The sequence below is a fragment of the Falco naumanni genome, chromosome 14 (genome assembly GCF_017639655.2).
Source record: "Falco naumanni isolate bFalNau1 chromosome 14, bFalNau1.pat, whole genome shotgun sequence".
NCBI classification, from domain to species: Eukaryota; Metazoa; Chordata; class Aves; order Falconiformes; family Falconidae; genus Falco; species Falco naumanni.
The window spans coordinates 20,047,800-20,071,463 of NC_054067.1; the positions used below are offsets into that span (position 1 = coordinate 20,047,800).

Genomic DNA, 23,664 nt, shown 5'->3' on the forward strand with positions numbered 1-23,664 from the left:
TTAATTTGTTCAATTACTTTGATACAGGTAGAAATGAATATTCCTTTTTAAACAGAATTTTCATAATACTTTTTTTTAAAAAAGCATCTCCCATATGGGTGAGCTGTGAATACTGAGGAAGAGGTTAAAATAATGAAAGCTAAGGAACAAGTTGAAAAAAAAAACTTTAATGTAAAACTCATCTCGTTCTTAATTAGTTTCAGGATATTCAAAGATGGTGTGCTATATCTCAAGTAAGAAAGCAGACCTGTACAGACTCAGGAAATTAAAAAAGGATTTAATCTCCACAATATCTTTTACAAACAAGAATGTCATGTCAGAGATTCCTGAAAATTGTCTTGTCGTTGCTGTATATATGGAGACTTCTAATTTGAAAATAGAGGCTGTCATAAATTGAACAGTAACAGACTGTTCTGTGATTGGATTCTGCTTGGTAGGCAGCAATACCAAAAGAGAGGCATGGTCTAAAAATCCTAATACAGTTCTTACATTTGGTTATTCATGAAGCACTATATTATGATAAGGTATCTATGAATTAATCAGAAGTCAGTGAACACTAACAGCAGTGATTTAATTTTGTAAAAAAGCTCATTAACATGTTGGCTTCTGATCTTTTCACAGCAAAGATATTGCTGTGGAGGGTGGTGGGTTTGTTGTGGGGATTTTTGTTTGGTTGATTTTATTTTTCTTTTATAAAACAGCTAATCACAATCAAGGGTTTCTGATGTTTCTTAACCTGTCTTTAACATTGAAATTTAAGCAATGCATTTTCCCAGCTTAGTCTATCATACAAAAGCTTATATGTCCAAATCACATGGCATGTGTGTTCTGTAAGGTATTAGAAAAGAGTGGCAGAGGACAGACTTGAACTGAAATTTATTCTTCAAATTGGAATCTACAGAAATACAAGTAGTATCTGCATAGATGCCAAATTTACTACCAATGATGAAAGATATTATAGTGAATCCACACTTATAAGTCACCCAGCATAAAATCTTAGTGGCTGAATAATAGAAATTTTCTGTCCATAATGCTGTGAGGTGGGCAGATGGTTGAAAAATTATATGTGATCTCATGCAGTGCATGCTGAGTTAACAAGAGAATTTCATTCAAGAAAAATAGTACATTTTAGTTCCACCATATGTGTGATTATGTTTTCTTCATACCCATGGAGAATCCCTGATGTTAGAAAGCAAACTATGATAGCCCATTAACATGTCCTTTTAAAATAATTTATTTAAATGCAAGACCCTTACATTTTTGCAAAGATAATTTATGCATACAACAAAGATAATAGCTGCAGTTGGTTATTCTTGGGTTTTGTTTTTCCATAGGATTGTGAGCAGAAAACCAAAATAGAAATACTACTAATTTCTCTCCTGCAAACAGTCTTTGGGTCCAGACACTGTTCCTAGATAAAACAGAATGCTGTCTGAGTAAGAAGTATAGGGCAGAAACAGGTAAGAGTCATTTCTTGCCTTCTTCCCTGTCTTCTTCACCAGAAAACCTGCCACACTGGCTTCCTTTAACATTGCTGTCAGAACCAAATTGCAACCGTTACATTGACAGTATTTCATATTATATGGTACCTTCAGTCTTCTAGAGCTTCAGTCCCATCTTTTAAATTTAAATATTTATAGTTGTACAAATACTTTCATTTGTATCTTGTACAATAATGGATATGCTACCCCTTAAAATTACAGAGCTCAGATTTATTTGCATACAAAAGTATGTGTTTTGGTTACAGTGACAAAACAATCCTTTGACAAATTAAAATGACTTTTAAATATATCAAAACAGTTTTGTTATAACCAATAAAAACATAAGTTTCCTTTGGTAAGTACTAAAATATTATTTTTATCAAGGTTTTATGAAAATTTGAAAGATATTTTCCCCTTCACTCTCCAAGTTTGGAAAGTGGATATTATATAATATATAAAACTCATTAAATAATACATTAGTTCAAAATGTAAATGCTACTCTGGAGAGTAGAAAGCAACTGTTTAATTAGTGTAATTTCAAACTTTAGGCTATGTCAAAACTTAGAGATATATGATCTGATGATACATTATATAATGGTGACAAATTTTCATCTGGTCTTTCCAAATGGCCCTCTCGCATTAGACAATTTAGGTGATGATGTTTCATTTGTTCATTCATGGGAAGAGATTAACCTACATGAAAGAGTTCATGCTGTTACAGAAAGCCTTGAATATTTGAGTTTCAAATTTTTCTGCTTGAAAAGGTGACAAACTGATGATGATGGAGTATTTGGCCCTGACAAAGGCCTTTGGAATCTGCCAGTCCGGAGGTCCATCTCTTAACAAGGCTGTCCTCAGAACATTCCCCCTTGTTCATCCTGCTCTTCAGCTGCTGAAGTGAAGCCTGTTGGAGCCCCTGATATTGGTAAGGACTTCTTTCTGCCCTCAGTAACACCAGGGGTTATCCAGGATGTTTCACTGAATTATCCTAGATATATTTGGTGTTTTCTCTTGTACTTAGATGATCATTCTAACTTCAGGTTTGGTATCTCCAAGAATAAGCAGACAACAGTCAGGAAATGCCTATGATTCCTTCCAGGTTCCAGTCACACTTTCAAAACTGCACAAGCTGCTTAGCAGTTGCTCAGTATTTTTTCCATCTGGCAAATTTATCAGCCCAATGTTGGGTTTTTTTTAAGGAATTTTTTAGAAACTTCAGATTTTCCTATTTGAAGGAATCCAGTCTCTTATTGCAGCCTCCACATAGGTCTCTTCCTAGGGCTGTCAGTTTTCTCATGAGCTCATTAGGATGTTTTCTTCTGTCAGAGATACTCCATAAATTTGACAATGGTACTGCGGTATGTTCCTACAGATCTTCTCTTTGAATCTTAAGGTACGTACTGGCATATGCTTTCAAAGAAAAGGTCATTTGAGTTATGCTCACAGAAATTAAATTCTCTAGTCTCAAGGTGTAAGTAACCCTAGTCTGTCCACAATGCCTGTGAATGGAGTCTACACATCATTAAAATGTCTGGCAAAAGCCCTTTAATATTCTGAAAAACAGCGTGATGTGATGACAGAAAGTGCTTTTACTTTCAATTTCTGGAAACCTTTGTATTTATTAGTCCTATTAAACAGTCAGATTTTTTAAGGTATCCTTAAGTAAGCATCCCTTCTTGGGGTAGAGTTTGGATGCTTGTTCTGGGTGTGTTATCTGTCATCATCTGTACCTTACACTTTGGAAAAACAAAAGACTGTATTTTCAGAGAACAGTCTTGTCAGAAAGATCAGAAGACTTAGTGTTTTTCAGCTAACTCAAAAGCAATGCCTTTTGACACTGTTTTGACTGAATTTTTCACTTTCTATGACCTGTATGTGTACAAGTTATAGCAATCTTTTTCTTTCAGTTACGTGACCTGCATCCAAGAAAAATCTCTGTTCTCACTTTTGAAGACAGTGGGAATTTAGAAAATGAGATGAAAGCTGGAGGCTAGGAAAGCCTACGTGCTTCGGGATAGATGGGTTCCACATCCCAGGCAGAATTGTTTTAGCCCTGATGGGAGAATGTTGCCTCTTGCATGCCAAGATATAGTCGTGAGGCAGTGAGGGATGCAGCCTCTTGCTACTATTGCCACTTAACAGAATATTGCTCTCTGTTAGAAAAGAAGTATCTTAGGCTGACCAAGGACAAGAATCAATCACTTCTTCAGACAGAATATGCTTAGGCAGGCTTTTCTGAATAACATTTTTTTTCTGTTTGTTCAGGGTTTTTTGTTTTGTTTGTTTGGGGTTTTTTGGTTTTGGGTTTTTTTTTAAGTGGAGTTGCAGAAAGAAGGGAACTGCTTAAAGTGATATTTTCTTTTTCTTTGTGTATGTACCTTTTTTTGCTATTTCACAAACTTTCTTTTTTTAAGCAGAGAACTGTTTAGGGTTGGTTTGCTGTAACTTAGAAAAACAAACTCTCCTACTACAATAGCTGCCAACTTAGTACACCTTAGAAGTCTCTTCAAATGTCAGCGAAATGCCAGCAGTATACAAAGATACTTTTATATGTTGCTTTGAAGCAAAAGCAGTAGACTGCATTGAGTGTAGATGCCATTTAATGAAGTCACTCTTCCCAACAACTTCTTTTCAGCTTGTTTTGTATAGTTTGACTTAACATCAGTAACTGTCAGCCTCAAGAGAATACAAAGACGAGAGGCAACATAGCTAAATGTGGAAACATTTTATTTAAGAGTTTCTAGTACATCTGCATCCAATCATCAGTACCTTCTGATTTTAGGAAGGATATATTAGACTTTCAGTCTTTTCTGCAATTGGTTATTTTTGGTTTTGAGGTGGCAAGGTAGTGACGGACACGGGAGATGTACCACCCTTTCTCATCCTGCAGCTTCAGTGGGCTTTGGATTAAGCTGTAATATATTCTGGGCATCATGAATGAGGAGATCCTATAAGCAGGGATGAAATAGACAGCTTTGCATCCCAAAACATAATTTGCTTACAAATATAAATGAGATAGCCAGAAAAGAACAAAAGAAATTATTTCCTTTGAAAATAATTTTTTTAGCTCTGCCTACATAATGGAAAGTGTGGGATTCAAAAATATCCTAGAACATGGAATTTATCTCAAAATTTGCAATGCATCAGATAATACTGTAAAAAATGAGAATATATGTATGATGTAACAGTAATTTACATCTCCATAACAGTTCTCTCTAGATTCTCAAATTCCCTAATGCCTGTAAAATACTATGGGTTGTCCATGTCAGTGAGCTGGAAATTATCGTTATCATGATGTACTTGTGAATAAAGCAAGACATGAGGATGTAATGCAATTATTAAAAAGTGTATGGCAAGGAAAAGAACAGAATTTTTATCTACTGCTAGCAGGGTTTATGCTCTAATAACAAGGTTGTTTCCGTAAGCACACTAACAGGGTATAAGGTGCTTATGAAAGTGTACAAGCAAATATATTCTAAATTTGTTTCTGTTATCAGACTGGTTGTGTGATTATGTTGGAAGAATATGATAATAGATGTATAATTATTTGTGAAGAATCCTAAACAATTTGCACAAAGTACTGTTCCAAGGACTTTTCTATGTCTTTGGATGTATTAACAAAATATTTTGGTTCCTTTTTAGAATAGTTAAAAACAAGTTGTCCTGTGAACAGAACGTGTATTTAATTCTATTGCCCACAGAATTTTAATCAGCTTCACCCGAGTATGCTCCATCTGCATTAGGTTCTGAAAATTTATTCGAAGTTGGTCTGTTGCACCTTATTGATATCTGAACTTTATGTAGATGGCCGCCTCTTTTATCTAAGTAGACCAATTAATCTACATTTTAGCAGAGAATAAAGTAGCCTAATTTGTTTTTCTCACTTTATTAGTGACACTCCCAATTTTCTCATTTGTGTCATTTGTAAATAATTGTATTTTTAAAAGAACTTGAAAAGTCATCCAATATTTATTATCGTCTCTGATTCTAATTCAATTTATTTTCAATGAAGTTGAGTTTTGATACTGGTTCAAACTGAGACCTATTCCCCCATTGCTGCAGAAGTGTACCTTCCTGTATCTCACTAAAGGAGCATAGCCTGGACCCAGAATACCAGGAAAATGTCAGCATTCTGCTTAAAAGCAATCTTCAAAACATTTTCCTGCTGTTTACAAATTCTAAGAAATGGTCTCTCAAGTAAGAAAAATTATGGATTACAATTTAAACTGAAACTGTTTTCCATGTTATAGAACTTGAGCACAAGTTAGAATCATAGACTATGATATGAAATCATTGAATGTGATTCTATGAAATTGGCTTCCATGTTATAGAGTTTAAGCAACAAGTTATTACAAATCAAAGGTAATAAACTCATTTGGTATCATTTGAAACAGAAGACTTTTTTCTTTTTTTTTTTTTTTTTTTTTTTTTAATGTGTATGTCCTTCACATAGCTATTCAAATAATTTCTGTCTGGGAACAGCATCTAGTATAACACATGCCAGTACTTGTCTCCTCCAGTTATTTTCCTATTTTGCCTATCTGATTCTCAGAACACTAAAAGTCTTTTCTTCACTTTGTATACAGAGTAGTTTCTGCCAGAACCCAAAGGAAAAACAAGTCCTCTAGAAATGAGTATCAGTAATTTTCACTCCCCTGATTAGTCTGGAAACAGACAAGTCTCAAAAATCAGTGTCACATAAAAGGTTCATTGCTCAGTGTGTAAAAAGGAATCTGATGTGTACTGCTAATTCACAGTGATGTGTGTGATACCTTCTCTGACACACTGAACCATGATTTCCTGCTGTAAGACTAACTGCTGTTTTCAGTTCTTTATGGCAACTGCTAGTATGGACAAACCACTATTCACATACAGCATCAGCAATGAGGGGTTCAAGATGCAAAGTGAGAACTGATGGAATGAATTGTTCTTCCTTCTTTAATTACTTAACATTATCTAACACGGTTTGATGCCTACAGTACCATTTCTTATAGGAATAACTCATTTATGTGATAACAGCAAACTAACCACTGTTTAAGAAAGTGCTTTCTCCTCAACATACAAAAATAATTATTTCCTTAACTGTCAAAACCCAGCTTTTCATGTTGCAGAAGATCTTCACATGGAAATTTCCTTCTGTATTTGGCTTGAGAAGGCCAATATTTCAGAAGGAGTGAAAGGAAAATTGTAATAACTTTTTCCATTAACTTATTCTAGCCTGTGTGGAATCACAAGTCACTACTGTGATTAAAAGAAAAACTTTGTTCCCAGACTTCCCAGAAAAAACAGAAATTCTCTGCACAGGAGACTGAAATGACATGCTATAGCGAAAGGTCAATGAGCACAATGTGTTCTGACTTCTGAACTTGAAATTTTAAGAGTTCCTGTAAAGAAACAGAGAGGACAAAACATGATCTTCTATTCCATCATTGCTGTAAACAAGCCAAAGGGGAATTCTTAAACATATTTGGGTTTTGCAAGGTTGAACTAAAAAGGATTTGACATTTTCAGATATTCTGCTGTTCCTTCTTGATGGTAGATACAAAAATATATCCTGAGAGTTGGTCAAGAGTCGACACAAATGTTGAGGAAATGTTGCTTCCTTGCCAATAGAGTTTGTATTATTTATTTAACATACTAATTGAAAAGAAAACGTCAAAGTTGCCCATGAAGTGAGTGAAGGTACTTCCACGAAGTAAACAAGGTGAATACACTAGGATGATTATTTTCAGAGGACTAACAATATATGACATGTGATGTGAGCCTTAACTGGTCACTGCAGTAATCTCTGAAGCTTTGTGATACTCCTTAAAGACCCTTTTAGCAATTTTAAAGAAAGCAAGATAAAAGTGCTTTTAGGCCAAAACCCGAGTCTATGCAGCTGGAAAAAACACAGTGTTTTTCTTTATTTTATAATCTGCTTGAACTTCTTCTGTTTACAGATCTGAAAAACAGTATTGAGAACAGGAAAGCAATTCTCTGCACTGAAAAAAAGGTATTTACCTGTTTGCAAACAAAGTATTTAATTGCATTCTAGGTCTTTTTTTTATTTGCTCTCTTTTGACCCAGCTCCCAAAGTCACTGTTTCTGCTTGTTTTTTCAGACATCGTTAGCCATTGACTTTTCCCACAATACTTTAACAATAAGTGGTTTTGTCATCTGTCATCATATTTGTTGTTTTACAAGTGGCTAGGTTACGTTCAAGTCCTTAAGTTCTGACCAGGCTTGTTTGATTAGAATATTGTGTTAAATTTCAGTTTTGACATAAGAGTTGTTTGATTATAGGGTTTGGTGGGGATGGGGGTTACTGTTTTCACCCCTGAGTCTGGAGAAATTTACAGCTGGTTATACTTTAGTCTCATATCATAGCAGAAGTCAATGAAACAAACACTGATCTTGGTCATAATCTGATTTCTCAGTCTCATTGGGAGTGTCATATCAGAATATTTAATGTCCGAATTTCTTTCATTTTACAGTTCAAATGTGTTCTGAATAGTTCTAGAAAGAGATGTGACCTTAGATCACAGCTGAGATTCTTTACCTTTGTGTTTAAAAATCCAATATTTTAAAAAACTCATTTCTCACGCATAGCTGAAGGAGACATTTTAAAAGGGTTACATAATAGTACAGAAAATGTTAGTCCTCAATAGTTATTCTTTAAAGACTTGTAGAAATGGCATTTCAAGATTTTATATTCATTGTGTCATATTGATTTCCGGTGCCATTTCAGTTTGCAAAATATTACTCTTCCACTGCAGGCACTCACATTTCAGCTGCTTCTTTTCATTTGATACTAGGGCCAAATTATGACTTCATACATGCTGCCATTGAACTGTCTTGAGGCTGTGCTCACGAGAACACTTGTGAGCATTCATTTACAGTGATTGAGCAATGCTTATATGATGTTAACTGTGAATTGCTTTAATATAATACTGGACACAAAGCAGTAGCTACTGCTGGCCACTCACAATCAGTAGTTTATTTTTCTTCCCTGCAGGCAGTGGGCTTGATTGCATACCCTGTATCAAACCAGCAGTTTCAGTATACTATTTCTTGTACTGAAGTACCACTTTCTAATTACTAGTAAACAGAGAAGTCAGAGAAAGAAACTATCTCTGCATGATTTTATGTCTGGTTGTGGATTGTAGTTCTGTGGTTGAGGAAACTTTGTTACCCCCCTAGGAGTCCTGTACATCAGTTTCCTTATAGTGAACTGACTGAAAAGCTTTCACAGACATATATTTCAAGTTATTCTTCAGAGGAGGAAAAAAAATGGGGACAGTGATGTTAATTATAAAAATGGGTGAGGATTGACTTGAAGAAAGGGTATATTTGATTACCACAGTAAAGGGATCCGTTTGCTAATGAGAAGCATATATCATTAGTAGAAGTTTTCCATTCAATTCATTTGTAAAGTAAAAAATAAGATTTTATTCAGAACAAACATTTTCTTTTATCTTGATAATCAAAAGACCTCTTGCCAAAGTAAAAGTGACACTTGACGTCTCAAAGCAAGTGCAAAGATGAACTGGAATAAAAACATCACATAGTCAATTTAAATAACAGAATTCCAAATACTCAATTAAAAAAAAAAAAAAAAAAGTAATTTCAAGCTAATTATTCTTAGGCATAACATTCATTTTACTTCTACAAATTATTCTACTGAAGTCACCATACCATATGTATAAAAATGGTCATTTTTGCTTGACATCAGATTTACCGATTTTGGGTATGTGAAAGCTGTTTTCAATGGTGGCTTAGTCACTCTGTATACATTCTAACACAATGGGACTTGTGTATTTCTGCGGTTTCATACCAGACTTTCAAAGTCACATAATCTCCTAAAGACAGTGATAGATGCTGAGAAGGATTCTGAAGAGCATCCAGCTTGCTGTAGGCTAGGCACAGGGAGAAAGAGGTTGTTACTTGAGCTAGATTTGCCAGGTGACAGTTAAACTGTCACGAAAAAATTATTGGCCAGATTGACCCATCTGCCTTCTGGTCTTTGTTAACTGCCAGAATAATGGGAGAACCTGGCCCAGTAACTGTAACATATTAGTTACTTGCACTCTATCTTCTTGGCAGGCAGATGTTCTATTAATTAATTTTTTCTGTAGTAATTCATCACAGAATATTTAAGTCTTGTGGCTTGTGATTTGGAAAAGGAATACTCATTTTCCTAGTTCATGAGGCAGAAACAGAACAGGACCAGATGGTCCAATGTGGCAACGTTAGATAGCAATGAATAGCTACATCTAGATGGCTTCAATCTACCACACATTGTTCAAAAACACTCTGTGTGTACGTGTGCCTAGGTTTTCCCCGTTCTCAGAGCTTTACAATTAGACCACAATAAGAACTTTTGATACCACAAGCAGGAATGGATATAAACATTGGCAGTGTCTACAGTTTGCTTGTGATTGGCTTTGACTCCCAATGTCATAAAGTAGCTGCTTCTAGTTCATCAAATAAAGTCATATGGTCGACATGCTGCTATTCGTTTTCCTCCTTGCAACTGAGCCATAATAGCTACTCCTATAGGTTGTCAACCACTTGGCTTTCTCAACTCAGAAAGATCTTAGAAAATTGTACTATATATAGTATCATTAACTTTGTTAAACTTGTTTCTTTTTTCCCTCAGCAAATACGACAGCCACTCAGCTGTACTATATGGGACAATGGTCTTGACAGGAAAGATTTTTGACATTCAGTCATTGAAAATTAACAAAGCACATATTTGCAGGTGATTTCACATCATCTATTACAATAATAATGAAAGTCTTGCCTTTCATCATCGTATTTGTTTATTAGCCACAGCACAGTTTTTCAACATACAGGGTTTTTTTCCTTTCTATACTAAAAAAATGAAATGGAAATCTAAGAAACTAGCAATGAAAAACCATTATTTAGATCACAACACATCTATAAAGGAGATCTTACTTTTTATTCTTGATCAAAATTATTAAGTTAATTTTGACTTTTTTTAAAAAAATATTATTTATTTTCATGCTTAGGCCAGACATGTCAGATCACTCTGCCTGCTGAAGTATCTCCTGTATATTCACCCCTTCTTCTCCATCTGTCTTTCCCCTCAATGAAAGTTGTTTGAAGAAGTGGAAGCCACCAAAAACCACGAAGGATATGTTAGCTGAATTCAGAGTTGGAAGAGAACCAGCTACACTGTAAAGTACCATCATCTTAATTATGTTTCTCTTATACTACATGAGTTTGTAGATTATTTTAAAAAGATCTTACGCTCCAGCTGTGTTTTACTCTTCCAACCTGATATTAAATCTTTTCTGTTCTAATCTGCTTTTAACATTCAAATTCCTACGTAATTTTCTACAATTTACAAATTTGAAATTGATTATTGCTGGCACTGAAATGTAGAAGTTAATTGCTTATCTGGGAGAAAAAACAAAAGCATCAGATTAAAATGAAATCATATGATGGATTTTTCTTTGTGGAAGTTAATTCATATTCATTGTTGCTTACATCTGCATAAACAGAGGTTACTGTTAACCATTCTGCAGAACACAGGTACTTTTAACATTTCCAAACCATTATGCATCTTTCCAGTGACTTTTCTCTTTTTGTCCAGATTGAAGTAACGTAATTATTTTAAACAGAAGAAGGCACCCAAGAACGATGATATTAGATTACTTTCCCCAATTTATATAAATGACGTACGTCTATAACCACAGCACCCATGTTCCGTTGATGTGGTGTGAGCTCAGGCTGTCTGCTACTATTCATGGTAAGTGCTTGGGGAAAGTAAATGAAAATTCATTTCAAATTTGGGGATTCAATTATTATATCTTGGTTTAAGTTATTTGAAGAGCTTCACAGAAACAAGGCTTCTGCTCTGCTTTTTGAAGCTCAGGTCTTTTTGAAGTTCAGGTGCTCCATGTTATTACTTTTTGAGTGGAACCATGAAGCTTCTTCTCTTTGAGATGTTTCAAGGTGTAACAGAAGACAGATAAACTAATGGATGATGTGGTTGCTTATGCTACTTGTAAAAATCCTGCTGGATTGTAAATGTTTCCGTCATTTGACCCATTCATTCTGCCTCTCCTAAATGCAGGTGAGTTTGTGCTGTCACAGGAAAATTTCTGTGTGCAGGAAGTATAAGACCCACATTTTTAAAGCGCAGAGGGCAAGAGACTTCTCTTAATTATCCTGGAAAGGGTGTGTCCATTTGGATTTTAGATGCTTGCAACATTCAGAGATTGCCAGAAAGGAAGTTTGGTCTAAATAGAACAGAACATATCATTCCTGTAGCTGAAGGAGAAATATTATATATATGCATAAACATAGCATGATGTTTAAATGTGACACTATATCTGACATGATGCTTTTTCCTCCTTTGTTCTCAGTTATTATGTTCTTGTAAGAAGTCTGGTTAGGTAGAAATTTCTAGAGGGAGGAAAGTTTGCTCCTATGTCTGTGGGAGCTAGGGAAAAACTCAAGGGAGAAAAAAATTAAGAGACTACAGGTTTGGGCAGGCAAATACTTACAGCAAAGAGCTGGGAAGCTGCTTACAGCTCATGCTGAGACTGAGAGTGCTTGAGGAGCTGGGAAAAGGCAGCCAGGCCACAGAAATGACGAGCAGAATTTCCTGGGGACTTTGCAGTGTTTCCTGCACCTCAGAAAGTCACAGCGTTGACTGCAGCCAAAGCTGAAAGCAATAATCACCTGCAGGGACATGAGAGACATTGAGAGCATTGTTTATCTCCCTTCTGCTTATATGTTTTCCCAGTGTCTTTGAATTTTGCATTTTAAAAAAATATTCTTCCTAGTTTATTTTCTAATAAAATCTTTGTTGTTACTGTGATCAAGATTAAAAGTGGTTTCATATTCCTTGCAGACAAATTATAAATAGATCCACCTCAAAATAGATAGGAGTGTCACCAGTAGGATTTAAATCTGAAAATCATAAACATGCTTTCTTCTGTATATTGCTAGATATGCACAGACTTGAGAGTTACTTTGTTACCATGGCTATAGTGGAAAAAATCGTGGACTGCATAGGAAAACTGTTGAAACTGCTTTCTAAATCCATTACTTCTAGTAGTAAAGTCTTTTGGTAATTGAGACTAAAACTTTTCTTAAAGGCCACATGTCATTTAAAGTGGAGATGCTAAATAACCCTAAGGGCAAAAAAAAGTGTGATTCAGAAAGATTACAGAACTATGCAAAAAGTAAATTTGACACGGTCTTATCCACACAAAAGTATGTTATTTTAAAAGGAGACAGACAGATGTCATGTACTCCATTATATTTGCACAATAAGGTAGTACATACAATTGAAAATATTGCAAGAAAAGGAGAATAATTTTGCAGAAGTGATTTCAGGAACTCCCTTGGATTCACAAGTTAGGATTTTGCTGTAATAAGTGATAATGCAAAATAACATTATTCTGTAGCAGCAGTACTGCTAGACCACTTCCACAAAGATGTTAATAGGATTTTCAAACTCTTTCATGTCCAAAAACAATGGTTGAAAGTCCAAGATTTACTCAGCAGGTTTATAAAATGTGTGTAAAAATACCCCCTAAACCTTCCTAACAGCATATCCCCAAGTGTCAGATACTTCCTTATTCTGTAATCTTCATTAATTCATTTAAAATGGTATTTAGGATTATTGTATGTCTTAAAAAAATATATGTTTGGAGATGCTTAAAACCTTATGTAAATTATATAACTCCTCAATAAGTAACTTATCCAACATGGTTGCTCATACTGGATATATTTACACAGACTTCTCTGTCTACAAACGAGGCTTTCAAATATGTGGAGTATATGGAATGTGAGCAACTCTAAAAAGACTTTTTTATTAAAATATGACATTCAGCTGATTTAAATGTAATCCATCAAATTATTCTATTTTGCCTCTTCAGGTGCTCAAATACTTAATCTTTTTCTAAGGCATTGAAATATTAAAATGTATTTTTACAGAAGTCCAACCTTAAAGTACAGTATGCTTAAACTCGCTCTAAATTAATTCAGAAAAGTCTCTCAGTCTTTTCTAATAATCTGTAAACTCAGAGCAGCTGCAGAAGAGCGAATCCTCCTGATGGAAGACGAGCCCACAGGTTGCTACCCAGTACCAATAAAAAAGACACGGACGTGATTAAATTGACTGAAACGCATTTCTAAAGTGCTGCTGGACGATCTAATCTGAGCAGTTTGTGCCATTTTTTCAATTTCCTTTGTAATAATTGTTTTTATTAATTTATGGTTAATCTTAAATGTTTTTAAGTGGTTCTACTTGAGTTCTCAGCAGTTTCTTCAGTATGCTTACACTGCCACCTATAGGGTACATTTCTTTTTTCCCCCTATACAGTTACATGAAGTAATTCGGCACATGCAAAAGTTGTGCTATGTGACATTTATTCTGTTTCAGTTACGAACTACAGAATAATATACATCTAAAGAGTGTGGGGAGTTTAAGAAAACAGCATTTTCCTGACAGATACAAGTACTAGAAGCTAGATTTTCCAAAGCAATTGGATGGATACTCAACTTCATACCTTAAGAAATCAATATCAAGGCAGCTTGCTTCATTAGCCCAAATGCTGATGCACAGGCGAATATTATGTCGGTCAACTGTCTAAGTAGAAATACATGGTAAGAATATTCCCTTATGTCCACAAAATAGTTTCTAGGTGCTGTTAAACATTGTACTTAATTCTGAAAGGCTTGATTACTCCCAGGTTAACATTTTTTCCACCATTACCAGTCTTGTGACCACCAGTGACAAGGTGGTCGGCCATAGGGCTTTCTGCGACCAGTAAATTGAGAGAGATTACATATATATGTATATGTGTATTTAAAATTTTTTTTTTGTTTTCCTGGCTTTTACAATTTTTTTGATAGAATGTATTGTATGTTGCATAAAGGCAAAGAAACAATATAAACATCAAAATAAAAATTTCAACACACAGTACTCTGGCTTTGATGCTATTTCTTTGGCTATTATTGCCGAATGCTTTACCTTTTGATAAGTCATGGTCCACTATCACATACATCTCTGGCAGGATTAGTCCTGGGGAAAATGGAAGAACCAGGAGATGGAAACCTTAAATAATTTGTTTGCCTGAGTTTAATTCTGTAAGTATAGACTTAAAGATAGAGATTGTTATGTTAACCTAAGATAGTAGGCAAGCTTTTACATTTTCTGTTCTTGCTACAACATTTATTGAACAAATTTAACGCCTTGCAGTGTCCTTTAAAAATACTGGGGTTTTAAGAGTGTTCACATCTGAACATGTAGGAAAGTATCTTTAAAATTAGTATAAGCCTTATTCCTATAAAGTGATGCAATTTCTTTAAAAACAATCAAGTCTGGAGAAGGACTGATGGGCAATGAATACTGTAAGGATTATGAATGAATTGAAACCTTTTTCATAATCTGCATAAAGTTTCTGGGAAGAAGCATGTGAACATTTTTATCTTCTCATCTATGAAATTAATATTTTTTGATTGTAATCAGAATTGCTTTCAATTTATCATCCAGTTCATCTCATATTAAAAAATAATAATAAAAGACAGAAAACAAATCCTGTCCATTTTGATTACAATCTCACACTATTAAAGCACAATATTTTGTGACAAAGGAAAAGAACTAGGGCTTCTAATACCATACAAATTTCAAATCAGTACACATTTGTCATCCATAAACTATTGATACCCGTGTGTCCCCTCATAAAGATGAACTTTATAACTTTCAGGTGCAATGCTGTACACCGTGTAGCAAGCTAGTGTGTTGAATAAACGATTCTTACAGGTTAAAAAAGCTTCTCATGATAAAATCTTGGTGCTAGTACATCATGATTGTAAGATGCTCTATGATTAGGAATTTGGGGGATTTTTATTGGCATGAGAACTGTAAATCTCAGTAAAAGATGCTTATTTGAAGATGTATAATGTTGCTCAAAGTGAAGTAGTAAAATGCTGTCCCATCTTAAAAAAATCTCAACAGTCCCTAGGCCAGACAACCTGGGAGTTTTTGCAACCTGAAGACTGGAGAGTCAGGTATTACTTGTTCTGAGTCTGGTTTTATCCTGTTCAATTTATTTTTCTGTGTGTGTTTCTTTGAGGTTATCCTATTTCATTAGTTGGTCTTCCTCCGTCTCTTGCATTCCTTTTCTGCTTATGTGTTGTTTAAGGTGATTTAATTTATTCAGCAGAAGCTGTTCACCCTATTATTTGTTTTGGTTTGAGTTCAGTCTAGATTTACTTATGCTAACTTTTGCTCACACCATCTGAAGGATAGTTGGTCTACAACTTAATGCTTATATTTTAGCAAGCTCAATTATTTGAATTTTTTTCTCATCACACTATTTTTCGGAGCTTTACTTTAGAATTTAAACTTATTTTCTTGTAAAAATTGAGGCTGATTTTTTTTCATATTTTGCAATTTCATCCACTTCATGATTGTAAGACATCAGGGAATGGAATAGAAATTATCATTGTGCTGGTAAACCAGATAAGCATATTCTCATACACATAATGAAAAAGTAAACAAAGAAGATGAAAATAAATTGCAATTTACCTGTGAATTTGTTATTGAGAGCTTCTCTTTGCAATTCTTTCCTTTAATAGTCAATAAAATGTAGGATTTTGCGGTTTGGATTTGTTTTGTTGAAAGTTCAAATTATTGTTCAGTTTAAAAAGGCTAATAAATACTACCTTCATATGTTCCAAGGTTTGAAACTCCTCTCATTCGACATGGCCAGTGAACCCATTTGGCATAAGAAAATACTATTTGTTACATTTCTCAAGCATAAAACTTGGTTTGTGTTTCTTCTGATCTGAAAGATAGGAACTTGTTCTTACAAAGTAAGCATTGAGATTTTTGTCTCTGCTAGAAAAAATTTGCAGGAATAACCCAACTGTTAATACGTTGTTACATAATATCATTCTTGTATTGACTAGCCCTTAATACTGTTGTCATGTGTGTAGCAACTGAGTCCAAGTGTTGAACATTTATGCATAATTGCTTGTTTCCTTTACCTTTCCCATTTTATCTTCCTTAATGTTAACTTATGTTTTTATTTTTTCCTGCTATTTCTACAAAATCCTCCCAGCATTATCACTTTCTAGAAGTTTTTTCTGGTATCAGAATTACTGCTAAATGCTTTGAGAGTGGAACTGTCTCAAAAGAATTTTGTGTATTAATTATTTATTCCCTTGTATGTATATTACACAAAGAATGTAATATTAGAACAAATTTAATGTTTAATTTCAATGCACTGAGAACATAGCAAGAAATGAATGCAGGTTTGTATTATTTTCTACTTTGCACACCTTGGTATTGTTTGTTGGTTCAATCCTGCTGTTTTAAAGAAGTCTAGGTGGATCCAAAATCATAGCTATTTATAATTCAGTTTGACTTGCAGTGCATTTTTCAATTTGCCAGCTGGCAGTTGATTTCTGCAATCCAGCTAAGAAATTCTCTGTTGATGGCAATATAATTGTGCCCATGCATTTTTTTTCCACATAAAAGTTATTAATGAAAAACAGTGATGCAACAGAACACCTAAGCATGTCACAGATGTTGAAATCACAATACACACATATAGTAAAGCATATATTTCTGCTAACACACATGCATTTTTCAGTGCAAAGAAGGACTTGCTTTCTGAAAAATGTTCTTTCTCCATGTCATACTGAGGTTTCTCTGCTGCTCAGCCAGCACAGTGTGCAAGCTTGTGGCTCTCTGGCCCCCTGGGGCCCTGCTGGTTTGGTCCCCGGCGGTACTCAGCCGTGCACAAATGTGCACGCTGTGTTGACAATTGTAGGCCAACACCCCCATGCAGAAGGGAGGGAAGGTGGCGCACAGCTGCACTCCCTGGACCTGCACAGCCCGCCTGGTCCACTGGCAGCTTCAAACCGTGGCATAACAATCAAGCTGAATGCTTAAGTAAATTAGATTACTTACTCAATTTGACAAGATATTTATGTGCTCAAATTGTGGTAGGATTAACTGTCAATATGCTGTTCATACAGAAAATGTCAGGTCCCTGAGAGTATTTATGGGCCTCGGTGGCACAAAGCGGCCTCCCCAGGGGCCTCCTCCCAGGCCCATGGTCCTGGAGCCCATGTCAGCCCCCCCGGGTTCTCAGTCCTGCCCCCGTGACACCATAGGTGTTGGTCTCCAGATCTGCCACCGCCAGGCCTGGCCTAGCCGCGGACAACCTGCAGGTTGGCATCCTGGGTCCACCCCTGTCCCCACAGCCCTGCCTGGCTCTCCCAGGGCTGTCCCCTCCCCAGGCCTGATCCTGCCTGTCACCCACCAGCTGATAGCCCAGCAGGGCTCAGCCCCCACCCCAGGGAGCAGCCGCCCTCGCTGCACTGCCAGCAGGGCTGTAGGTGTATGGGGAGATGAAACCAGCACCATCTATAATTACACAGAAAGGGCTTCATTTAGTTTAGTTCTTGTGCTCTTTTTTAAAAATTTTTATCTCATGATAACTTTTTATTAAAAAATATTTCTTTTTTGGACTGTTATATTCTGTCTGGCTTAGAGCCAAATCTCACAAAGGCCACAAGTGTTGGAGACCCGCCATGTTATGGCGCTAACACCAGTGTCTTGAGGAACAGGATTAATCATGCAGGCAATTAGCTGATTAAAGAGGTGCAATTTCCTTAGACTGTCAGTGTACCTTATTTTTCTCAGAATATCTGATTTAAGGTCTTCTGATGTTACAAGATTTAGGAACCAGCCATGGAAATAATTTGGACTATATGAAACTTATTTACTATTGTGTAAATGCAGCTGGCACCCAGGCTGTACCTTTGGTACACCACTGCCATGTCATTTAAGATAAGAAAAATGTAGTTGTAGAAAAGGGACTCTTTCCAAATATGCTTTGTCTGGTAGTTTATATTCTAGCAGTGTAACAGAAAAGCTGAAAAACCTTCCAATGTTTGGTCAAATGTAATAACTGCTCCTCCCGCTAACCTTTTGAATTAAGGTAGTACAAATACTGAAGAAGTTGTTATTAAAAATGACTGGGTATGAATGTTAATTAAATATTAATTCATTTCATGAAGGTTTGTTACAATCATTGAAACCTTGTTTTAATGTAACCAATACTGCTGCTGGAATGAAAACAAAATTAAATAAGTTACAGAACACATCAACTTGGCAGGAAATTTTAAAATGGGACAGAACTGGAAATGTTCTTCATAAAAGTTCTCTTCAAAACATTGGCTGTTATTGCAAAATCTATACCATGGATGTAAGACCTGTTATTTCAAACAAAAAAAAGGTACTTGTAGTCAAATATTCCCTTTATAAAAACGGCAAACATTTTTTTTTTAAAAAAAGCTAAATCACCATAGCTTTTTTTAAATTTCAGAGCTATTCAAATAATATATTTTTCTTGCATCAAGATATGATCACATTATATCTTTATTGATTCAGATAATTATTTTTTTCTTTTACTATCACCAGGGGACAAGGTGCTATTTCAATAGATGCTATTTCACTCATATATTCCTAGTTCATATTTAAAACATTATTTCTGTCCTAGTCAGATCATGTAACAGTGAGACAAGTAAAAATTGTAACTTGAATTGAATTAGGGTAAATACATTAACTTCTCAGAGCTCATTCTAAGAGAAGAGGAGAAAAATCACCCTAGCAATAAAAATACTTATATTTTATAGGGATATTGTAGCAGTACAGTAAGCTACTTCCACTTAACAGACTGTATTAACTGTATAGCAATGTTTTATTATTATTATTACCATCATCATATCATCATAATTGTTATAATATTATCCACTAATAGACTGAAAGTGTCAGGTACAGCATCCCTTGTTCTCAGCTTCTGTCATTTTTAATTTATGCTGATTGATTTATTTACTGTCATTAAAAAGTATTGCACATTGCAGTTGATTGTAATTAAGATGCATGCATTCTTAATGTAGCTGCTTAACTATGACTGTTTCAAAAATCAATATGACCTCTTAAAGAATATGGGCTATTTGTTATTCACTGTAGAAATGTGTATTGCTGCAACTGTGCATGTGTTCAGCTAAGATAGGCTTCTAAAAATATTAGATGTGCAGCTAGAATTTTATCAGAAATCTTTTGCTTGTAGATGATTGTCCTTCCATCAATTGAGAATCTGTTGTTTTGCCATTACAAAAGTTTACTTGCATTTTGAGCTAACAATTACCCAAATACAGCAATATCAGGAATGGGATATCATTGCAGCGGACCATGTGTTCAATAGGAAATTCTTTCTTAGTAAAATTATCTTATCTATGAGTATCATTGCTGAACATCTTTCAGACAGATATGTTATTGTTCATAGGCAACCTTTCCGAGACTGCAAAGGCAAATATGGACCTAACTGTAAGTTTTTTTTCACATTTCATCTTTAAAGTTAAGAGTCAGTTGCAGAAGTATTCATGGAAACCTTTAGTAACAATGAATTAAATGTCAGTGTTGCAATATACTTAAACAAAACCAAGACTTTATATCATTGCAGCCTTTCTTTACCAAGTAACTTAGTGGGTTTTTTATGGTCTTTATTAAAGATAATAAACAAAACAACTCATAGTAAGTCTACAAGTCTTTGTTCTCCCTAAAACATGAGGGATCGAGACCAACATTTTCTTAAGGAAAAAGAACGCTAGATCACTAGAGATGATCTACTCAAATTTAGAACTGTAGTTTTTTTAAAAAACAGTATATATTATATCTATATATATATAGTTATACTAAGTTATACTCGTTATACTAGTTACATATACCTATATATACACACTAGTTATATATATAATATATATATGTTATATGTACTAGTTATATATATTATATACCAGTTATACTAAGAGGATATAAACATATGTTTTTAGAGGAATATTTGCTTAAAATTGGGTCTGAGTAGTTAGGTCACTTAGAGGTGAAACGATCAAAGCACAGAAAGAAAGGCAGTTTGTACTCCAAGAGAACAGTAAAGAACAGTAATGTACTACACATCAGAATATGACAGGTGGATTTAGAATGTTTTTATCAAAGAAAAGGGAGTAAGTTCTTCACTTCCCTTTTCCACGGTCTTTCTTTTTCTCCAAAATTTGTTACTTGCCTATACAACATTACAGAATAATGACTGTTACCACCATAAAAAAAAAAAAAAAAAAAAAAAAAAAAAAAAAAGAAGAAAAAAAAAGACTTGTTTCTTTTTCTTTCTGGATGAAGTAAAATGTCACAATCACTCAGTTTTGTTAAAAACTGTTCAAAACTTAATCTGGGAAGTTTATCATGGTATACAATACTGGAGTGGAAAAGACAAAGTAGTTGTCATTTCTGTTCAAATGTATGTGCATCAGCAGTGAAGTTCAAAAAGTTGTGTTCATCAGTCAGTCAGTAAGAATACTGCCACTGTAGAAAAATTGTTTAAGCATGATCATATGAGTAAATTGTGGAAACTGATGGGTTTGCTCCCTTACAAAGTTAGGAATATGCATTCAGCAAAATTTAGAGAATTTAAATATGAGGTTTAATACTTTTAATAAGAGTTTTATTGTTTGCATAAGGATTGCACTGAAGAAAGAAGTTCAGCTGACCATTTCACTTATTTCATTTAATTTTTATGTTTGTGTACATAGATGCATTTTGGGTTTCCATTTAACTGGATTTTAATACATACATAATAAAAGGTATTGATTATAATGAGAGAGAAAACGGCTTTGCAAATAAAGGATTCTTGATTCTCTTATCCCAAGAGATATACACCCATCTGTTACTACACAAATAAAGGAAACAATTACAGAGTTAATGCTCTGAAAAACTTGTTAATTTGTTGTACCGTGAAAAGTGGTTGTAAAAAAAGAAAAAAGAATTGTCTGCACATGATAATGTGATACTGATGATAAACAATAATAAATGACAAGGACTTTGTGTAATTTACATTATAAGTATATATATTAGCAAAACATGTCTCTTAAATTTGTACATGTAACACATGTTTCCACACATGGTAAATATGCTTTCTATTAACAACTATGCAATTAATACGTCTATCCAGACTGCTAAGGTAATGTGTTATAAGAGTTTTCCTTTAGTGAAAAATTCTGAGGTTACTTTAAGCAATTAGTCTATATTTGCTGAATCATATTTTCACACAATTTCAGTGTAGTTTCAGTATTTTCCTGGGGTTTTCACATGGCTTTCAGTTAGCCCTTGTGTCATGCAGAAAAGCAGTAAACCTAGTTGGTGTCTTTAATCCATTGTACTTTGATATTCATTCTCTTTGGCTCCTTAAGAGCTAGTACGCATGATAGAATTTCTCCATAGGTCATGGTTTTCCCACCTAAGTAGAAGAAACTCTTCCTCTGGGAGGTGTAGAGAATTAAAATGTCATATGTCAAGTGGAGTCTTTCCTGAAAGCTTTGCCTGTCTTGTCTTACAGTGCCTGTTGAGTTTCACACTAGTCAAAATTACAAGTAAAGACCAGCTTATAGTAATTAGAGATATGTCGGGAGCACTACTTCAGGTACAATTAAAACATCTAAGTCCTTCCAAACTGAAGGATGTTATTACATATTCAACTCTTTATCCATTCCCTTGAGAGAAATAATACTGGAATAGCCATGATTGTCTCACCTAGTAAGTAGGACCAAATGAATTTGAGACTGCTCAGCCTGCAGACAATAACACACCCTAAAGCTGTTTACAATCACCATTTCTCCACAAGGATCCAGGGACTGTAGTGGTAAAGGAGTATGTAGTTAAAGCTAAAAGTAGAAGTGATTTTTCTAATTTAGCAGAGCTGTTGATATACTTAAAAATTAAATGAGTATTTGAATGCTCACCTTAGTAGGAGCCATTCCCCAGTGCAGCTGCAGAACTGTCCATGGTGCAGAATATGTGTAGTCATTTGTGTGGTCATTTCTGTGGAGCCCTAACCCTTAGTGACGGTCATCCTTTCTAAAGTTGTATTGCAGGTAGTTCTGAGGGACAGAAAACCTCTTCAGAGAAAAGTCACATATCAGATGATAAACACTGTGTATTAATTTTTATTTTTAGTTCCTTTTTAGTCAGTTATGTAAATGATGAAGAGCTGAACTCTCCTGAATTATCAGCTTTCAGTATGCTGAACAGAGTTATAGTTTGTCCTCATTTTAAATCGTTATTAATGTGTTTATGACATTGAAAATGGGTTACTTCACTAAATGCTTCATTACAATTCAGTGTAACATTCTTCTGTTTTCAGTGTTATATAAAGAAAAAAAAACCTGACAGAAGAGTTATAAACAGGCACTATTACTGGCAGCCTATTTTACAAATGAACAAGTTACAGTTTTAGAAGAGTAGAATTTGTGCCAGAAAAACAGATTTTGATAACTGAGCCTGTCAGGAACACCCTGAAGGTCAGCATATCTGTGGATGAGACCTGCTGTAGAGCAAACAATTTACTGGATGATTCAGCAACATTTCTCAAGGAGTGTATCATTCATCATTGTTATAACAACTGAGAGGCAAAAATATGATTAATTTCTTTTACTATTTTGAAGATTTGGGAAGCATACATCAATTTCTTTGTTGATCAGATAACTCATTTCTGAAACAGATCTAAATCCAAAACCCCAAGCATTTAATAGGAGTGTAATTTTTAAATTGCCTGCCAATTTGATTTACATTTCTTGTTTGTTGTTTCATAATGCAGTGTATTTCTAACATTCCTCATGTGGCCATTGATTATATAGAAACTGAATAAATTGTATCATGTAAACTGTGTAAAAGCAGTGCGTATCTGTTAGCAAGTGTAGGGTTTGCAAAGCACAGCTCAATTTGCAATTTGCCCCATTTTACTGTCAACCAGTTTTTGACAGTGACATGCGTACATAAATGTGGTGTTGGTAGGTCTATGGAAGACAGACTGCGCTAGGGCCAGGAGAAGCACACTAGTGATAAACCCAAATATCTTTATGAATAAAATAACCATTTTAAAGCTCTATGCTTTTCTTGGGCATGTTGATGTTCATATGTCTTCTGATTCTCTAACTGTTGTGTGGCAGTATTTTGCTTTTCAAAAGAAATGCCCCCTTTATTAACAACGTTGAGTTTTTCCTCTATATTTTTTGTGTCCCTTTCACACAGCCCTCAGACAAGGTGGCTCTCCAGTATTATTATGAATAATACTCCAGTATCAGTAAT

At 34.8% G+C, this 23,664-nt stretch overlaps 1 long non-coding RNA gene across 1 annotated transcript; it reads right to left on the reverse strand.

Moving 5' to 3' along the window:
- Positions 1–1,248: 1,248 nt before the first annotated feature.
- On the reverse strand, positions 1,249–22,456 carry LOC121097230. Its single transcript, XR_005830872.1, has 3 exons — positions 22,320–22,456; positions 11,999–12,176; positions 1,249–2,891 (listed from the first exon to the last, which is right to left on the reverse strand). It is a non-coding gene; the product is annotated as an uncharacterized LOC121097230 (long non-coding RNA).
- Positions 22,457–23,664: the final 1,208 nt, after the last annotated feature.